At 44.6% G+C, this 20,266-nt stretch overlaps 1 long non-coding RNA gene across 1 annotated transcript in view; it reads left to right on the forward strand.

The window, feature by feature from the left end:
• The window catches only part of LOC134943368 (uncharacterized), a 106,875-nt gene that overhangs the window by 59,412 nt on the left and 27,197 nt on the right, over positions 1-20,266 (forward strand). Inside the window, exon 2 of the long non-coding RNA XR_010181499.1 lies at positions 18,823-19,137. This is a non-coding gene — a long non-coding RNA (uncharacterized LOC134943368). The remainder of the gene's footprint in view (positions 1-18,822; positions 19,138-20,266) is intronic.

Below are 20,266 nucleotides of genomic sequence, written 5' to 3' on the forward strand. Positions count from 1 at the left end.
CCTTCCTAAGCTCCACCTGATTCCTTGATAAAAATCCCCTATCACGAGCATCAAGCAAGGAGCAAACTTTCGCGTTCAACCACGGCTTCTCATTTGCAAAAACTCTAATATTTTTCCTAGTGGTAACACTTTCCATACAACAATTTACAAAACCTAGGACCAGTCGTGCTAACAATTCGACATCTATTACATCGTGAACTACACTGTCATCGATAAACATATCCCAATTGGTAAATTCAAATTTGTCCTGTAACTTAACCAAAGCGCCTTCCGGTCAAATAGTAACCATTCTCCTGACCAGTTTAGCTCTCTTTACCAGAGGTTTGTAAATCGGTATAAGAAACAAGGACATATGGTCAGATTTACCAATATGGGGGCAGTCAACAGTTTCATAAGCAGAATTAAAATTAGTATACATCTGGTCTAAAACAAGAATACCTCTGTAAACATTTTTATAAAATTCGGCCTCGACGTAAGTACTCTGAAACTTTCCTAATACATCATAAAGACAATTTAAAGCATAGCTTGCGTTTGTGTGAGGGGGTGTACACTGCTATCACAATCACTACCGAGATTTCTCTCGGCAAGTAAAAAGGACTAAAAAGGTTTGCCTAAGGATGCAAGCCTAGACAAGCAGCTATGGGTTGAAACTGTTTCCACGGGTGTAGTATGGTATGCCGGCGGCCGGGCTCCCGGCGACCAGCATACCGGTGCCGGGAGCCCGACCGCCGGCATACCGACAGTGTGGCGAGCGCAAAGGAGCCCCTTGCGGGCTCGCTGCACTCACCACGCTGCGGGCACGGTGGCGTGCTACGCGCGCCACGCTATTTATTCTCCCTCCAGGGGGGTCGTGGACCCCCACGAGGGAGAATAGCTGTCGGTATGCCGGGTGTCGGGATCCCGGCGCCGGTATACTGTGCGCCGGGATCCCGACATTCGGTATACTGAAGACCACCCGTTTCCACAGCAGTGTACCTGAAAAAACATTCTTCCACAGCTGCCTTAAAAGACAAAACACGTTTTGAAGTGTGGTCACAACTAAAACCCAATGTAAAGCATCTCAGAACTTTTGGAAATATGGCCTACTGTATATACAGTACATATACTGTACCAAAGGAATGAACATGCAAGCTGCAATCAAAATCAATGAAGTGGTTCATGCTTGGCTATCGCCATAAAAGTAAAGATTATGGAATCCAAGTACCAGAAACCTTGTCAAATCAAGAGATGTCATATTTAGAAAACAGCACAAAGTACAGAAAAGCTGGAATCTGAAACGCAGAGCAGGCATGTGTCTCTGGATATGCCAGCAGCTGGTAACATATTTGAACTAGAAGCTACTAGCGTGGACATTCAGCCACAGAAATGAACTTCAAGATCAAATCTTGGAAAACACTAATGTAGCATTTCATATGCGGACACAGCCACAGTCACACACAGAATATAGGCATGTTGCATATCATTTTAATCAGCATAAGCTGCCTGTGCGCCCTAAGCATATTGTTTTATGAATAAGATACATTTTAATGGAAATAGTTGCATGAAAAGACGCTCAGAGCTACCGAGTCATGGCATGGCATAACTAGAAGGGCTGTTTAATGAGCCGGGAGGCTAGATGTATGTGGACACATCTGTATAAATAGAACAAAATGAAAGCGCTAAGCTGCTAGCGAATAAATACAAATGTATAGCATATGTATTTACAGTAGTCAAATAAGTATATACAGTAGGCAAATGAGTAGAAATATATGGAAATGCAAACATATAGATTATTGTTTGGCCGACATTTTAAGGGCACGGACCGGGCAATGCAGGTGTACCCAGACCATGCGGGGGGGCGGGCGGCTGCGTGACTTCACACGCAGCCGCTGCGACCCAGACAGTGATGGATAGCTCCCTGCCAATGCGCAGGAGCTGCGCTGGTAGGGAGCTACTCATCAAGTAAAAAAGCATCACCGCTGTGCAATGCTTTTGTACTTGTGCGGGGGGGGGGGGTAGGGCCTGACATGCAGGGTGGATTAGCCCTGTGCTGGGCGTCCCCCCACATGTCTGTGTGACTGATCGTAGATGTGCTAAATTTAACACATCTACAATCAGGTCTGAATTAGGCCCTAGGTACGGAGACATTGTTCAGCACTATGAGCTGTCCATCACAATGAAGTAATCTCCATGAGCAGCGTTGTAGGCAAAGACAGGGAAGTGGCCTATATGCCATCTCGCAGTCCTCCTCAGTTCAGTGGCTCCCTCTGGCAGATCCAAGCTGCAGCTGCTCCTGGGAATGATTTGAAATGTGAGTCCCGGTACAGCATTGTCCACCAGCCGTGATCCTGGTGAAAGCAGAGAAGTTGGCTATATGACATCTTACACACATCCTGTGAGTTGCACGGTGTCAATGGTGAAGCTTTATAATTGGCCCAATGCATTTTGTTAAATAATTACTTTTTCAACAATTCCTATAACATAATATACAAATGTTGCAGTTTATTATGCAGACACAATCAGGGCCAATCAAGAGAGACCCTAGCAAAGAAAATGGCTCAGCTAGGATGGTTGGGAATCCTTGAAAAAGTCATTATAAGATGAAACATGTTGGACCAATCACATTGCTTCACCGCTGACACCATCCAACTCACAGAACGTGTCTGAGACGCCATACGGTTGGCTTCACTGGATGGATGCATATGGGTAGGGGGAAGGGGGGAGATGCATTCGGCCACTATTTTTGAGTCAGTGCAGGTATGTACCACATAACTCCAACCTTTTCAGAGCTATAAATCAGGACAGAATTGGATATACCATGTGATCTGCCAAACCTACACCCATATACAAGTAACCACATCCATAACTGTTGACATTCCAGTCAAATATTGCTAATTCCCACCCCTTTGGACCCTTCTCTACTGTGTAGAGAAGCACCCTTCTGTCCAGGACATCCTCATCCCCCTTACAGTCCAAAAGAAAGAGAAGGAGGAATACATGGGATTGGGAGGATGTCATATCTGTAACTTGAATATTTTTCCGTGGAACGGATGCCTGTGTCTTGAAGAAAGTGATTCTAGTTCTAGAACTTTTCTACAGTACATGGGGTGTAGTATGTTATTCCAGCGGCCGGGCTCCCAGCGGCCAGCATACTGGCGCCGGAATCCCGACCGCCGACATACCGACAGCTGGGCGAGCGCAAATGAGCCCCTTGCAGGCTCGCTGAGCTTGCCACGCTGCGGGCATGGTGGTGCGCTACGCTTGCCACGCTTTCTATTCTCCCTCCAGGGTGGTCATCGACAACCAAGAGGGAGAGAAGGTGTCAGTATGCCGGTGGTTGGGATTCCGGCGCCGGTATGCTGGTCGTTGGGAGCCCGGCGGCAGGCAAACTGAAGACCACCCAGTATATGCACTAATTCAAATGACCTACTGTACAGTGTATACAGAGCCGGCCCTAACCAATATGATGCCCTAGGCAAGATTTTGGCTGGTGCCCCCTAGCACAACCCCTGGTTCCGCCTCTGACTTTGCACCTCTTTCCCAGCACCATCACCCCTCACCCATAGCAGTCCTTATTTTGGGGTTTGTACCCCCTATATTTTAAATTGGAACAGTTCGGGGTGTGTTTTTGCTGGCTAGGGGCATGGCCCCACAATAGTAACCCCAATTCCAATTACGCCACACAGTACTGCAACTTTATTCACATTTGATCATGCGATAGTGTCCATAATTCATATTACATCCCACAGTAGTATCACTTTACCTTAAACGTTACTCCTCACAGTAGAGCCCCTTATTCACATTACATCACACTGAATTGCTCCTTATTCACAATACACCACATGCTATTGCTCTTTATTCACATTGGACAACACAGTAGTGCCCTTTCTATATGTAACGCCACATAGTAGAGCACCTTATACACATAATGCCACACATTAGTAATGCATTTATACACATAATTCCACACAGTAATGCCCCTTACACATATGAGACACATTATTAATGTCCTTATAAACATAATGTGCCTTACACATTATGACAACCTTTATTAATGCCCTTATACACATAACACACATAGTGCCCCTACACATTTGCTGCACATTATTAGTGCCCCTATACACATAATGACACACATACAGTAGTACCCTGTTACACATATGCCGCACATTATTAATGCCCTTATACACATAATGACACACATAGTGCCCCTTTACACATATGTTGCACATTATTAATGCATTTTTACATGACACACATAATGCACCTTACACATATTCTGAACACTACTACACAACCAACCCACTCACATGCACACAGCACTCACACTGCCACTAACACTGTGACCTCTGCCTCTGCTTGGATACAGATGTGTCCTCATAAATCTTGCCTCAATGCTAACATCGGGCACCTTTTTTATGAAAATGCATCTTATTTGCATTGCTATATGGCTAGGATGCACAAGCAGCTTATGCTGATTAAAATGATATGCAGCATGCCTATATACTGTGTGAGACTGTGGCTGTATCTGCATATGAAATGCTACACACAGAATATAGGCATGCTGCATATCATTTTAATCAGCAGAAGCTGCTGATGCCCCTAGGCATATCAAATGCCCTAGGCAATTGCCTAGTTTGCCTATGCCTATGGCCGGCTCTGAGTGTATAACAGATGGTTATATGAGAATTCTGGACAGCTGGAATACTTTTATCTATGGAACTATTGCGTGGGGGATGGGGTACAGATCAAGTAGTAATTATTTACAGAACAGGTGCCAGATTATAGTACTGGGCCACTACCTATAGAACTGCACAGTAACAATGCTTCTGGTAAACAGATCTTAGAGAATCACTCTGGGAATAAAAAAAAGATAATCGGGTCAAGGTTGCTGTAGCTAGCTATTGGCATAAATCTTAATCTCTAATATCTAAACCACTGATCAGAAATAAATAGCCACAAAGAGAATAAAATTTGGTGAAAACAAATGTCACAATTATTGAATAATAAATGAAGTTAGGAAACGTGGGGAAAAGGTGTAAACAAAGGTATTTCTCCACCAGCCGCACTAATCACTGAGCACAAGACATGTGCCGCATCCATAGTGGTGCAAGCATATCAGGTAACCCTGTTGGGCTGATAATTAGCCTCATCCTTGTCACTTCTCTGCAGTCACTTCCTACTCCACAGGTATCCACTGATATTTTTCCACCCACTTTTTCCACTTTTTATAGGTTGACCTTTTGTCCATGTCGATATATTGTCAGTGTCGACCTAATACATGTTGACTATATGGGGTCGACCTAAGGACTGTTTATCTAGACATTGTAGATCTTCTATGCCACACCTGTACATTCTGCAATCTAAGGCACCGTGCTGCGCACGAACGCCTCTGGTTGCAGTTTTGACATGATTCCATGGAGCAACGTGTAAGCTGCGCCTGCATACTTGGAACATCTAGCTCAATTAGCCATGAAATGTGCTTATCAGTTTTGGATGACTTTGATTTATTGATTTTTAACACATGCCCTGTGGGGTTACTGAACCCATTGCTTTTTCTGTCTTCCCTCTGTACTTACAAGGTGTGTCTTCGTACAATAAGTCATTTGTCACCTTTATGTGTTGCTGCCCAGCTCATGACACAGTTCTGTAAAGTTTCCTGCTTGGTTGGTTCTGAGGGCTGCGCTTACACCAAATTGTTTATATAAGTAGCAGCCATGGAGAGATAGGGGTTCCACTTCCCCTATACTATATATATATATGCTAAAAAGATTGTTATTCCCAGCACTGACTCTTAAACTATAAAATACGTATGCAAATTTGTCAAAATATATATCCAATTTTTTTTTGGGGGGGATGCAAATACAAATATAGGGGTAGATGTATTAACCTGTAGAAGGCATAAGGAAGTGATAAAGCAGTGTTAAGTGCAAGGTGATAATGCACCAGCCAATTAGCTCCTAACTGTTAATTTACATATGGGAGCTGATTGGCTGGTGTGTTTATCACCTTGCATTTATCACTGGTTTATCATTTCCTTATGCCTTCTCCAGGTTAGTACATCTGCCCCACAATTTGTACTCACATCCAAAAATAAAAATAAAAATGGGATATACAGTATATTTTGACAAATTTGCATACGTATTTTATTGTTTAAGAGTGAGCGCTGGGAGTAACAATCTTTCTGTCAAGTTTAATTTTCTACAAACACATCCTTGTCCGGCGAGTATTATACAGTGATCCATTATGGAATCCTGATGGCCGGGATCCGGGCGGTCATAAGACCGACGCCGCAATCCTGATGGCAAGCGCAGAATGTCCTTTTGCAGGCTCACTGCATTCACCACACTTTTGGTCTGGTGGCCAGCTTTGCTCACCACACTAATTTATTCGCCCTAGGGGGGGGGTGTGGACCAACCCCCGAGTTGGGATTTAGGGCTCTGGTTGAGATTCCGACCACCGGGTTTCCCTTGGCTGTTAGGATTCCGGCGTTGGTAATCTGTCTGCCGGGATCCCAACAGCACGAAAAATAACTGCTTCCCTTATACAGTATATTTATTCTAATAACTAGAACATAAGACTTGTCAGGTCCCTTATAATATTATTATTATTATTATTATTATTATTATGTTTTATTATGCAGTTTCTTATAGGCATCTTATATGTATGAACAAGTAACAATGAATGAATTGGCATTACAACCACTACTCTACGCTATATATAAGTTACACCACTTTATCTCATGTCTCTATAAAGGAAAATGAGAGATACTGTATTTGGTAATATATATGGACAAATTACTAATTTATAGGGGCAGATTTACTAAGCCAACTAGTTCCTGTCATTTTTTTAAACACAGCCTGTAACATGGCAGTTAGGTGCTGATTAGATGGTACTTTATCTCTCTCTACATTATCACTCGCGACACTTCTGTATGAAGTGGGTCATGTAATGAGACTTGACCAGGATTTCAGATTTATTGTAGTGTGCAGATGTATAACCGTACAACCACAGAACACATGAGTACAGCAGCCCATCCGGTCATGTATATGCAGTGATAATACAGTATGAAGGATGATGCAGGGTCTCCCTGGAGCTGAGTATTACACATTCGTGTAGTACCGTGGTGCTCAGATGCAGTAAAGAAACGTTTTGGCAGTAAATACTGTTAGTAAATTAAATTCCCTCCTTCAACCTTCCGGGGCAATTAGGGATGAGCGGGTTCGGTTCCCTGAGAACCGAAACCCCCCCCCACCGAACATCATGTCCCAATCCCAGATCCGACTCCCGCTCAGGTTTTTCCGCCAGACTCCGAAACCAGAACGAGGCAAAATGTCATCACCCCTCTGTCGGATTCTCATGGGTTTTGGATTTCATATAAGGAGCCGTTCGTCGTGGCCATTTTCACTCCAGTCCTGGAGAGTGTAGCAAAAGGATATGACTCCTCAGTGTCTGTGCAGGAAAGTGGTGTGGCACGTGGGGTGGCGACCTGCTCTTTTGTGTCATTCCAGTGCTGTCTTGTGCTGCATCAGTCCAGTGGTGGTGTCTTGTGCTGCATCAGTCCAGTCACAGTGGTGGTGTCCTGTGCTGCCATAAGTCCAGTACAGTGGTGCTGTGTTGTGCTGCATCAGTCCAGTGGTGGTGTCCTGTGCTGCCATAAGTCCAGTGGTGGTGTCCTGTGCTGCGATAAGTCCAGTGGTGCTGCTGTATAAGTCCAGTACAGTGGTACTGTGTTGTGCTGCATCAGTCCAGTGGTGGTGTCCTGTACTGTCATAAGTCCAGTGGTGCTGCCATATAAGTCCAGTCCTGTGGTGCTGCCATATAAGTCCAGTAGTGCTGCTGTATAAGTCCAGGGGTACTGCCGTATAAGTCCAGGGGTACTGCCGTATAAGTCCAGTGGTGCTGCCATATAAGTCCAGGGGTACTGCCGTATAACTCCAGTCCAGTGCTGCTGCCATATAAGTCATGAGGTACTGCCGTATAAGTCCAGTCCAGTGGTGCTGCCATATAAGTCCAGTGGTGCTGCTGTATAATTCCAGGGGTACTGCTGTATAAATCCAGGGGTACTGCCGTATAAATCCAATAAAGTGGTACTGCCGTATAAGTCCAGTGGTGCTGCCGTATAAGTCAGGGGTACTGCCGTAAAAGACCAGTCCAGTGGTGCAGCCATATAAGTCCAGTGGTGCTGCCATATAAGTCCAGTGGTGCTGCCATATAAGACAGGGGTACTGCTGTATAAGTCCAGCCCAGTGGTGCTGCCGTATAAGTCCAGGGGTACTGCCATATAAGTCCAGGGGTGCTGCCATATAAGTCCAGGGGTACTGCCGTATAAGTCGAGGGGTACTGCCATATAAGTCCAGTGGTGCTACCATATAAGTCAAGGGGTACTGCCATATAAGTCCAGTCCAGTGCTGCTGCCGTATAAGTCATGCGGTACTGCCGTATAAGTCCAGTCCAGTGGTGCTGCCGTATAAGTCCAGTGGTGCTGTCGTATAATTCCAGGGGTACTGCTGTATAAATCCATGGGTACTGCCGTATAAATCCAATAAAGTGGTACTGCCGTATAAGTCCACTGGTGCTGCCGTATAAGTCCAGGGGTACTGCCGTAAAAGTTCAGTCCAGTGGTGCTGCCATATAAGTCCAGTTGTGCTGCCATATAAGTCCAGGGGTACTGCTGTATAAGTCCAGCCCAGTGCTGCTGCCGTATAAGTCCAAGGGTACTTACTGCCGTATTAGTCCAGGGGTGCTGCCATATATGTCCAGGGGTACTGCTGTATAAGTCCAGTCCAGTAGTGCCTTTGTATAATAATAATAATAATAATAATAATAATAATAATATTTTTATTTATATAGCGCTCTTTCTCCAATAGGACTCAAGGTGCTTAACAGATACATAGCATAATATAGTACAGAAAATAATGAAGTACAGAAAAGCTTTTCATAAAATACAGAAGCATGTAGATGCTAAAGGGACATTATGGAAATGCTTGAGTAAACAGGAAAGTCATGAGTCTACTTTTGAAGGATTCTATAGTTGGGGCCTCTCGGACTGTGCGGGGAAGTGAGTTCCATAGAGTCGAGCCGCATGACTAAAAGCTTGTCCCCCAGATGAATTACGGGAGATTCTAGGTACATCTAAAAGTTCTTCATCTACAGATCGCAGTAATCGAGTGGGGCAGTATGGGGTCAGAAGCTGTTTCAGGAACCTTGGACCCTGGTCATGTAATACTTTGAAACTCAGTAAGCCAATCTTGAAGATGATTTGCCAGTGAAGGGAGTAGAGTATGGGTGTAATGTGGCTAGAACGGGGCTGGTTGCACCACCTGTAAGTGGTGCAATTCTTTTGCTGGGAGACCAAGGTAGAGGGCATTACAGTAGTCCAGGGGTGGCCAACCAGTCAGAGACAAAGAGCCCAAAAAAATGTGTTAGGTACGTCAAAGAGCCGACATCGAACCGAAGGCGCACATGCGAAAATGGGGTGTGGCCTTGTGCCTTCTAGGCCACGCCCCTGGTATAAAACACACTGAAAAAGCCAGATCCAACATAAAATACATTGAAAAAGCCACTTCCACATAAAATAATTGTAAAAGCCAGATCCACATAAAATATATCCAGATTCACATAATACACCTCAGCTCCCCCATATGTCACTCCAACCAGCACCCTCTTGTCACTCTTGTCACTTCAGCCAGCACCCTCCTGTCACTTCAGCCAGTACCTTCCTGTCACTTCAGCCAGCACCCTTATGTGTCACTTCAGCTTCCCCCAGTTCATGCTATTGCAGCAGCCTCTTATGTGTCTGTTTGCTGGTGGGTGTCTCATCTCTAGTATCTGTCTCCCTCAGTTCTAAGTCCATGTAGTGTTGTTGCGTGTTTTTCTGGAGAGCAGTGGTTACCGGATCTGTTGTGGTCATGTGACTTTGGGGCAGATGTATTAACCTGGAGAAGGCATAAGGAAGTGATAAACCAGTGATATGTTCAAGGTGATAAAGGCACCAGCCAATCAGATCCTATATGTAAATTACAGGTAGGAGCTGATTGGCTGGTGCCTTTATCACCTTGAACATATCACTGGTTTATCACTTCCTTTTGCCTTCTCCAGGTTAATACATCTGCCCCTTTTGTGTTAGGAGCCACATTTGAAGAAAGAAAGAGCCGCATGTGGCTCAAGAGCCACAGGTTGGCCACTGCTGCAGTAGTCTAATCGAGATGATACAAATGCATGCATGACTTTTGGCAGATCATCTGAGGGAATTAAGTGCTTTATTCTGGCTATGTTCTTCAGGTGAAAGAATGAGGATTTGATTGTGGCTGATATCTGATGTTTAAGTGTGAAGCCACCATCCAGGACAATGTCAAGATTCTGCATACTATCAGTGGTTTGTAATTCTGAATCCCTGAGTATAAGTCCAGTTGGTTGGCTATGCTGCAGTATAAGTCCAGTAGTGCTGCCATATAAGTCCAGGGGTACTGCCATATAAGTCCAGGGGTACTGCCGTATAAATTCAATGGTGCTGCCATATAAGTCCAGGGGTACTGCGGTATAAGTCCAGTCCAGTGGTGCTGCCATACAAGTCCAGTGGTGCTGCCGTATAAGTCATGGGGTACTGCCATATAAGTCCAAGGGTAAAGCCATATAAGTCCAGTCCAGTGGGACTGCCGTATAAGTCCAATGGTGCTGCCGTATAAGTCCAGGGTTACTGCCGTATAAGTCCAGGGGTACTGCCGTATAAGTCCAGTCCAGTGGTGCTGTCATATAAGTCCAGTGGTGCTGTCCTGTTCTGTATATTATTTACTCCAAATAAAGGGGTTATTAATATTTAATCCAAATAATTTCTACAGGGTTTGCCCTGTGTGGTTTAGGGGTACACTCTCCTGTGCAGCATATAGGGCCTAATTCAGACCTGATCGCTGTTCGGCACACATGCAAGCAGCGTTCACAAGCAAGTGAGCGCATTGCAAGAGTGCAAATTCACGCCCACCGTGGGGTGTGGTATAGCTCATAGACAGTTAAAAGATAGACAGTCATTAGTTAGACACTATATGGTCGACAGTCAAAAGTCAGACAAAGTCAAAAGTCAGACAGGGTCAAAAGTCAGACAGTCAAAAGTCAGACAGTCAAAAGTCAGACAGGGTCAAAAGTCAGACAGTCAAAATTCAGACAGGGTCAAAAGTCAGACAGGGTCATAAGTCAGACACAAAAAATAAAAAATTTTTAACCCAAATTTGGTGAAATTTGGCTCCTCGTGGGCTCGGTGTCTCGCTTCGCTCCGGTTTGCTCGCCACAACTTTACTAAAAGGTAATAGTTTGTGACATGGATAGTAAATGAGGCAAAAGTTATGAAAAAAACCAAAAAAAATTTTTTTTGTGTCTGACTTTTGACTGACTTTTGACCCTGTCTGACTTTTGACCCTGTCTGACTCTTGATTGTCTGACTTTTGACCCTGTCTGACTTTTGACCCTGTCTGACTTTGACTGTCGACCATATAGGGGTATATGCAATTGCGGTCGAATTCGCGGCAATTTTCGCCGTTTTTTAATTCGACTCAATTCGACAGGTGAATCCCGGAAGGTGGCTTCCGGAATTCACCATATTCAATGAAAAACGGATTCGCCAGAGTCGCGGGCGAAAATCGGCCGATTTGGCGGATTTTGCCGCGATTTTAAAAAACGGTAAAAAAACGTGAAAAACCCGAAAAAAAAATGGCGTGGGGTCCCCCCTCCAAAGCATAACCAGCCTCGGGCTCATCGAGCTGGTCCTGGTTCTAAAAATGCAGGGGAAAAATTGGCCAGGGATCCCCCGTATTTTTAAAACCAGCACCGGGCTCTGCGCCTGGTGCTGGTGCCAAAAATACGGGGGACAAAAAGAGTAGGGGTCCCCCGTATTTTTAACACCAGCATCGGGCTCCACTAGCTGGACAGATAATGCCACAGCCGGGGGTCACTTTTATGCCGTGCCCTGCGGCCGTGGCATTAAATATCCAACTAGTCACCCCTGGCCGGGGTACCCTGGGGGAGTGGGGACCCCTTCAATCAAGGGGTCCCCCCCCAGCCACCCAAGGGCCAGGGGTGAAGCCCGAGGCTGTCCCCCCCCATCCAATGGGCTGCGGATGGGGGGGCTGATAGCCTTTTGTGATAATAAAAAGATATTGTTTTTTCCAGCAGTACTACAAGTCCCAGCAAGCCTCCCCCACAAGCTGGTACTTGGAGAACCACAAGTACCAGCATGCGGGAGAAAAACGGGTCCGCTGGTACCTGTAGTACTACTGGGGAAAAAATACCCAAATAAAAACAGGACACACACACCTTGATAGTAAAACTTTATTACACACTACCGACACACACATACTTACCTATGTTGACACGCCGACTGCCACGGTCTCCGACGATCCGAGGGTACCTGTGAAAAAATTATACTCACCTTCCAGCGTCCAGAGATAAATCCACGTCCAGAGAGTAAAATCCACGTACTTGTTTAAAAAAAAAAAACAACACGCAAAAACCCGCTCCATACCGGACTAGAAAGGGGTCCAATGTTTTCACATCAGACCCCTTTCTCCCGAATGCCGGGACATCACGTGACTCCTGTCACTGACGTCCCTTCAGCCAATCAGGAAGCGCTACTTGGCTGTGCGCTGTCTGTACTGTGACAGCACATCGCAAAGCCGCTCCATTACGTTCAATGGTGGGAACTTTGCGGGTAGCGGTGGGGTCACCCGCCGGTCAGCCGCTGACCGGCGGGTGACCTTACCGCTAGCCGCTAAGTTCCCACCATTGAAAGTAATGGAGCGGCTTTGCGATGTGCTGTCACAGTACAGACAGCGCACAGCCAATCAGGTGAGCGCAACGAAGTTGCGCTTCCTGATTGGCTAAGAGACCTTTCTGTGACAGCTGTCACTGACAGGTCTCATTCGTGGAAAGGTGTCCCATGTGTCAGCATGGGACCCCTTTCAGTCCGGCATGGAGCGGGTGTTCGGTTTGTTTTTTTGCCAAGTACGTGGATTTATCTCTGGACCATGGCTGAGGTGAGTATATTGATCTTTTCTTTTCAGGTATCCGTGGATTCTACATGGAGAAGAGGACCGATGTCGGCTTGTGAACATAGGTAAGTATGTGTGTGTCGACGTATGAAATAAAGTTTTACTGTCGACGGTGTGTGTGTCCTGTTTTTATTTGGGTATTTTTTTCCCAGTAGTACTACAGGTACCAGCGGGCCCGTTTTTCTCCCGCATGCTGGTACTTGTGGTTCTCCAAGTACCAGCTTGCGGGGGAGGCTTGCTGGGACTTGTAGTACTACTGGAAAAAACAATATCTTTTTATTATCACAAAAGGCTATCAGCCCCCCCATCCGCAGCCCATTGGATGGGGGGGGACAGCCTCGGGCTTCACCCCTGGCCCTTGGGTGGCTGGGGGGGGACGACCCCTTGATTGAAGGGGTCCCCACTCCCCCAGGGTACCCCGGCCAGGGGTGACTAGTTGGATATTTAATGCCACGGCCGCAGGGCACGGCATAAAAGTGACCCCCGGCTGTGGCATTATCTGTCCAGCTAGTGGAGCCCGATGCTGGTGTTAAAAATACGGGGGACCCCTACTCTTTTTGTCCCCCGTATTTTTGGCACCAGCACCAGGCGCAGAGCCCGGTGCTGGTTTTAAAAATACGGGGGATCCCCTGTCAATTTTTTCCCCGCATTTTTAGAACCAGGACCAGCTCGAAGAGCCCGAGGCTGGTTATGCTTTGGAGGGGGGACCCCACGCCATTTTTTTTTATGATTTCACCGTTCCAGCATAAAAAAAAATAAAAAAAAAAAAATAATATTTTAAAAAATATATAAATAATATTTGTGCCTCCAAAAAAAAAAAAAAAGTACCTAATCCCTTCTAATATAAATAGATCTGCTATTCCCCCCAAAAAAAACACAAAAAAAAACATGTTTAAAATTTTTTTATTTGTTTTCACCCTCCAAAGTGTGGCGGATTGAAAATGACGAATTTGCTGTCTAAAAGCACTGCTGTCGAATTTCCTAACTTGAATTGAATATGCTTTGGTCGAATTGCAGCACTTGTATCATTGCAGAAAAGTCGAATTTGCAAAAAGTCGAATTTCAAAAAGTCGAATTTTGAAAGTCCGTTTTTTGGTCGGAAAGCACTGAATTGCATAGGCGATTTTTTTTTTTGGTCGAAAATGACCCGAAATTCGACAATTTCGGGAATTCGACCGCAATTGCATATACCCCATAGTGTCTAACTAATGACTGTCTATCTTTTAACTGTCTGTCTATAGACAGGAACCCCCCACCGTGCACGATTACAAACGAATGTGTAGCAGTGCACAAAAGAGGTTATACCATTCCGCATCGCACGGGAGCGATGTATATGCAAGGTTACAAATGGCTTCGCTAGGAGCACATACTGTTTTGCAAAATGTGCATTACATTCGCTAGATAGCTAAACAATTTGTCCATTCGCATTGCATTAGCTATCTTGCAAATGTTCGCACATTGGGCCCTTTTTTTCACAAAGATTTGTCCAATCAATTAACCTAAGGAATTGTAATGTGATTGTTCAATTAAGTCATCCAACACTGCAAAATGAAGTGTCTGAAAACATAATTGCTCAATTACACTCAGAAGATAAGGCAACAGAAAATGAACCCACAAAATGTGTTTGTTGTCCTATTTGCATCATTCCCTTATTTTTTTTATGTAATCTATTTTTTAACACCACCCCCTTAAAAATCAGATGTACAGTTGTAACCCTCCACCCAAAAACTGGGGAAAAAAATGTTTTGTATTTTTAAAGCAACATACTGAAAGTGACTGGAATTATAAAAATTTTAAAATACCCATTAAAAGTGTGTAAATTGAGTAGAATAAAAACACAACACAATTGCATACTTTGTTCAATTTACTAAGGTTTTTTTATTAAACAATCAAAAAACATATAAAAAATAACACAATCAAATATTCAAAATAAACGTAATAAACTATCAACATTAGAAAGTAGGACCACAATGTTGGCGCTCATCAGGATCAGCTGGCTCCGGATGGCGTGACTTCTAACTCCATCCTCAGGATATGTAATAAGTGGGGAAGAATGTGTAAGTACAGTAATTACATGAACACATTTAAACATACTTTTGGACAATCAACACAAATATAGGGCAATATAGATGCCACTGTGAAGCTGATTAAGGTACAGGTTGAGTATCCCATATCCAAATATTCCGAAATACGGAATATTCCGAAATACGGACTTTGTTGAGTGAGAGTGAGATAGTGAAACCTTTGTTTTCTGATGGCTCAATGTACACAAACTTTGTTTAATACACAAAGTTATTAAAATATTGTATTAATTGTCCTTCAGGCTGTGTGTATAAGGTGTACATGAAACATAAATGAATTGTGTGAATGTACACACACTTTGTTTAATGCACAAAGTTATAAAAAATATTAGCTAAAATTACCATCAGGCTGTGTGTATAAAGTGTATATGAAACATAAATGTATTCTGTGCTTAGACTTAGGTCCCATCACCATGATATCTCATTATGGTATGCAATTATTCCAAAATACGGAAAAATCCGATATCCAAAATACCTCTGGTCCCAAGCATTTTGGATAAGGGATACTCAACCTGTATTCACATATGCTACTTACTAATGTGATCCAAACTTTATTACACATCTCCAAACAATTATAACCTAACATACTGTGTTTCACATAATAAAATATAAGTCAAACCTTAGGAAATGTAAACCAACAAATCTCATGTCCACTGCATCTGTCTTATTTCAGGAAAACGTCTTCACAAACTACAATTATGGAGTCTGTTAGGCCACTACCCAACTTACAGTATGTAATAGTATCACACACATCCTAAGATGACCCACTAAAAATAGGGTGAGTCCAATGCCTTTTGGAAAAAACAACACACATTTTTTTTTAAAGGTTTTGTGAAATTGTATTAACATCATTATTGTTGGCAGAAAAAATTAAATTTTTAAATCCGATTATGACCGTGCATATACTTTTAAATTGTCTTCATTTAAAAGCACACATCCATGGTAGTGTTATAAACCTAATCTGGTTCATCCTACCTCTATGTCTGTGATGACCAACTTGGCCAAACAAATGTTATTTCACTATAATCTGCTCCACTACCTGTGTGTTGGCCCTGTGTGTTTGTAGCTGCTGTGGCACTACACATCCCAGCATAGCCTGCCTCAGTGACAGGCTGCCTTAATAGTGCAACTGTGGCAGGGAATAGTTGGATGTGGATTGTGTAGACATGTTCTTCTTAATTTAGATACATAAAGTGATTGTGATATGTGACATTGTACTTACTAGGCTCCACATCATACCGCATATGTCCACCTTCTTCTTGTGCCATACTGGCCCACTCGCCCTCCGACTCATCATTATCCTCCCTCGAAAAGGGTGTTTCTGTGGGGCTTGGGGAAGGGTCTTGAAAGGGGCTGGGAGGGTGGATGGGGGAAGGCCTATGAAAGGGGCTGGGAGGGTGGATGGGGGAAGGCCTTTGAAAGGGGCTGGGAGGTTGGATGAGGGAAGGAGGATCTGATTGGGATGGGGTGGGAAGGTCAATAGCCATCACCATTGGTGTGTGGCCAGGAGAATGATGAGGGGAGTGTGACTGAGGAGGGGAGGGTGGTGGAGAGGGGGAGGATGATTGAGGGGGGAGGAAGATTGGGAGGGCAGTTCAGAGGGGGAGGAAGATTGGGAAGGGGAGGGAAGTTCAGAGGGGGAGGATAGTTGAGGGGGGTGGGTAGTTCAGAGGAGGAGGATGGTTGAGGGGGGTGGGTAGTTCAGAGGGGGAGGATGGTTGAGGGGGTGGGTAGTTCAGAGGGGGAGGATGGTTGAGGGGGGGTGGAAGATTGGTCAGGTGAGGGTTGTTGAGGGGGGAGGTTGTTGAGGGGGGGAGAGGGTTCTTGAGAGGGGGAGGATGGTCTTCTTGGGCGACCATTGTTGTTCCTTTGTGCTCGGCCTAAGAAGACAGAAATACACCTATTTGTGAATTCTTATTTTGTTGTTTTTATGAGTATTAAACAACAAAGTTTTGTTTGTTTTTTTGTTATATTTGACTGAAGTCTAATACCATTTCTACCCCCCCCCCCCTCCCAAAAAAAAAAAATGGTCATTCAGCTTCCACATTCATGTTACTGCATAATGATTTGAGATGATATGAAGGTTTTTACTTTAACAAATGATAATATTTTTTTCCAAAAATTATACTGATGTTAATAATGTGTGTTAAAAATGTATTTTGTACAAACAGATTTTTGTTCCAAAATTACTCAAATACAAAATATAATACATGTTGTGATGTTATAAATAATGTTCAGTATGTGTGTGCTTTCTTTGTGCTATCTTCGAAAAAAACTGGATATGCCATACCTACCTAGAAACAACACATATACTGTATACATGCAGACATGCATCTCTGCCTCTATACCTATATTACACCCACCAAAAACACACACACACACACACACACACACACACACACACACACACACACACACACACACACACACACACGTTTAGGTGTATAAATAACATAAAATAGAGTAGACAACAAATCCACTCATGCAAACCTATGCTACACTATAGACTCATGTAGACCTATGCTACACTATAGACTCATGTAGACCTATGCTACACTATAGACTCATGTAGACCTATGCTACACTATAGACTCATGTAGACCTATGCTACACTATAGCAGGGACGTGCAGTCAGGGGAGGCAGGGGAGGCAGTGCCTCCGGGATCAGTACTAAATCCTGCTGGATGGGATCCCGGCGGTCGAAACACCGACGCTGGAATCCCGACCATACAATCCCGACAGGGGTGGTGAGCGGAACGCAGCACCTTGTGGGCTCGCTTCGCACGCCACGCTACGGGCCCGGTGCCTCGCTACTCTCGGCACACTAATTTATTCTCCCTCTATGGGTGTCGTGGACACCCACGGAGGGAGAATATGTCGGGATTGTGCTGGTTGGGATTCCGGCGTCGGTATTTCGACAGCCGGGATTCCGTCTGTTGGGATGTTGAGTGCATCCCGTGCCTCCCCTGTCCTTAATGATTAAGATACTAATGACACAGATTCTGTGTCATAAGTATCTCCTTTATCATTTCTATTATTTAAATTATGTAAAAAAAAGTTTTAAATGTGTTCGGAGGCACCGCTCTCTGTGCCTCCTGCTGTCAGTATGTAAGGGCCGGAATCGGGGGGCGGGGCCAAACAATGGGTAGTAGAAGCCCATTAAAAAAAACCTATAAGCGGAGCTCCATGAATGGGGAGAGGTGGGGAGAAGTCAGCAGCTGCAGGGTTCCGTTGGTGGGGGAGGAAGCAGATGCTGCCACTGTGTACTACAGGGAGGGTTGTCACAGCTGTCACTGTGTTGGGTGGGGGGAATACAATAGCATGTGCAATTTATTCTATTTCATAAATGGCCCATCCATTACTTTGTATATATATATATATATATATATATATATATATATATGTTTGTGTGTGTCTGTCTGTATATATATATATATATATATATATATATATATATATATTTCTATCTGTGTGTGTATATATGTGTATTGTATGCATACATATGAATATATACTGTATTTATGTGAATACACACAGGGCGCACGCAGTGATAGCCAGGGTACGCAGGTTGGGATTGCAATGTGACACATAGTGTGATCAAACTTAGGTAAAGCATGCTTGATAACTTATTTTTGATAAGGGAATTCTATAGCTCTATCTATCTATCTATCTATCTATCTATCTATCTATCTATCTATCTATCTATCTATCTATCTATCTAGGTGGAGGGGGCACCAACATCTGTCTTGCCTCCAGGTATCTGGGAGGAACTTACTCCACTGGTTACAGCAGTCCCATCTCTACTGTGGCTGTCTTGTCCCTCCTGACTCCTCAGCTGGGCTCAGCAGACTGTGGGGTTACATGCTGGATTGTTACTGTCTCATAATGCTGCTCTTCAGGAAGCTGTGTCCCGGCGTATCCTGTCTGGACTGATCCCTGCGGATGTCCTTTCCTGGTTCCTGTTGTTTCGCCAGCATACTTTCATCGTTCGCAGGCTCCTGCTGCTACAGATGGCTCATTTCACCTCCAGTAACCAGGTATTTGTTTTGTCCCCTTGTTAATATTTGTGTCTCCCCCCCCCCCCCACCCATTCCCACTCATCCTTCTCCTGTCTGCTTTCCCTGTAACTATGCACTGAATTCAAAGCTGATCGTAGATATGCAAAAAAACGCACATGTACGATCAAAATCTCTGGCATGATGGGGGGCCCAACACAGGTATACTACGCCCCGCATGCCAGGCCCTATCCTTTGCCCGCAGATGTGCAAAAGAATCATACCTGGCGAGCAGCTTCCTGCCTACACAGCCTAGCTGTGAAGGCAGGCAGCTACCTGCCATGTTTTTAGACGTCACACGCAGCCGCCACGGCCCACCCTGCAAACGGTCCGGACAAGTCTGCATTGTCCGGACTGCACCCCGAAAAGGTCACCGCAACGCTGTCGAAACGCCCTGCAACCTCCTCTGCCTATAAATCAGCACAGGCCCATTATTTCCACTGGAAGTTGCAGGACTTTTGTATACAGTAATTTGTATTTGAATCTTGCGTCTAGCTTTTTGGGCTATGGTAGTCATTCAGACCTGAACACAGCTATGCATCTGTACGCAGCGGCTGCATTCGGGTGGTCTGCGCATACACATTGGCTGCAGTGTGCGTGCACGACCTTACACATTGCAGCTGGATGCTACCGCAATGTGATTGACAACGACAGCCGTTCACGGGGCGGCAACATGGTGTTGGTGGCGGCGGGACAAACAGGAGCATGACGTGACCAATTAAAAAAATAGCCAGGCTGCACTGCCAGGGGTCCAGCTTAGTTTAAAGAGTACACAATCTAATTGCGGACACATCAGGAGGCGACCTCACACGTTCTGTGCGGCCTTGCAATGTGCTGGGTCGCCCTCAGTATGTGAGGAGATGGACGCAGATCTGAGTGCGTATGCAGCGATCTGCATCCATCTCTGAATCAGGTCCTACAGTATGTCCCTACACATTGTTCTCAGACCTGCCGACATTAACTGCTCTGTGTGTTATAATTAGACTGCAGTTTTTATTTCTTAATATTGCCTGGTCTCCAAGTTTATTTTAGTGTGCTTTTCCTTTGCCTTATTTCCCCATTTGTAACTGCTTGTAGTCCCTTTTCCTTGCATTAACTAGTTCTGATTTTT

This window comes from Pseudophryne corroboree, chromosome 7, assembly GCF_028390025.1.
Source record: "Pseudophryne corroboree isolate aPseCor3 chromosome 7, aPseCor3.hap2, whole genome shotgun sequence".
Taxonomy (NCBI): Eukaryota; Metazoa; Chordata; class Amphibia; order Anura; family Myobatrachidae; genus Pseudophryne; species Pseudophryne corroboree.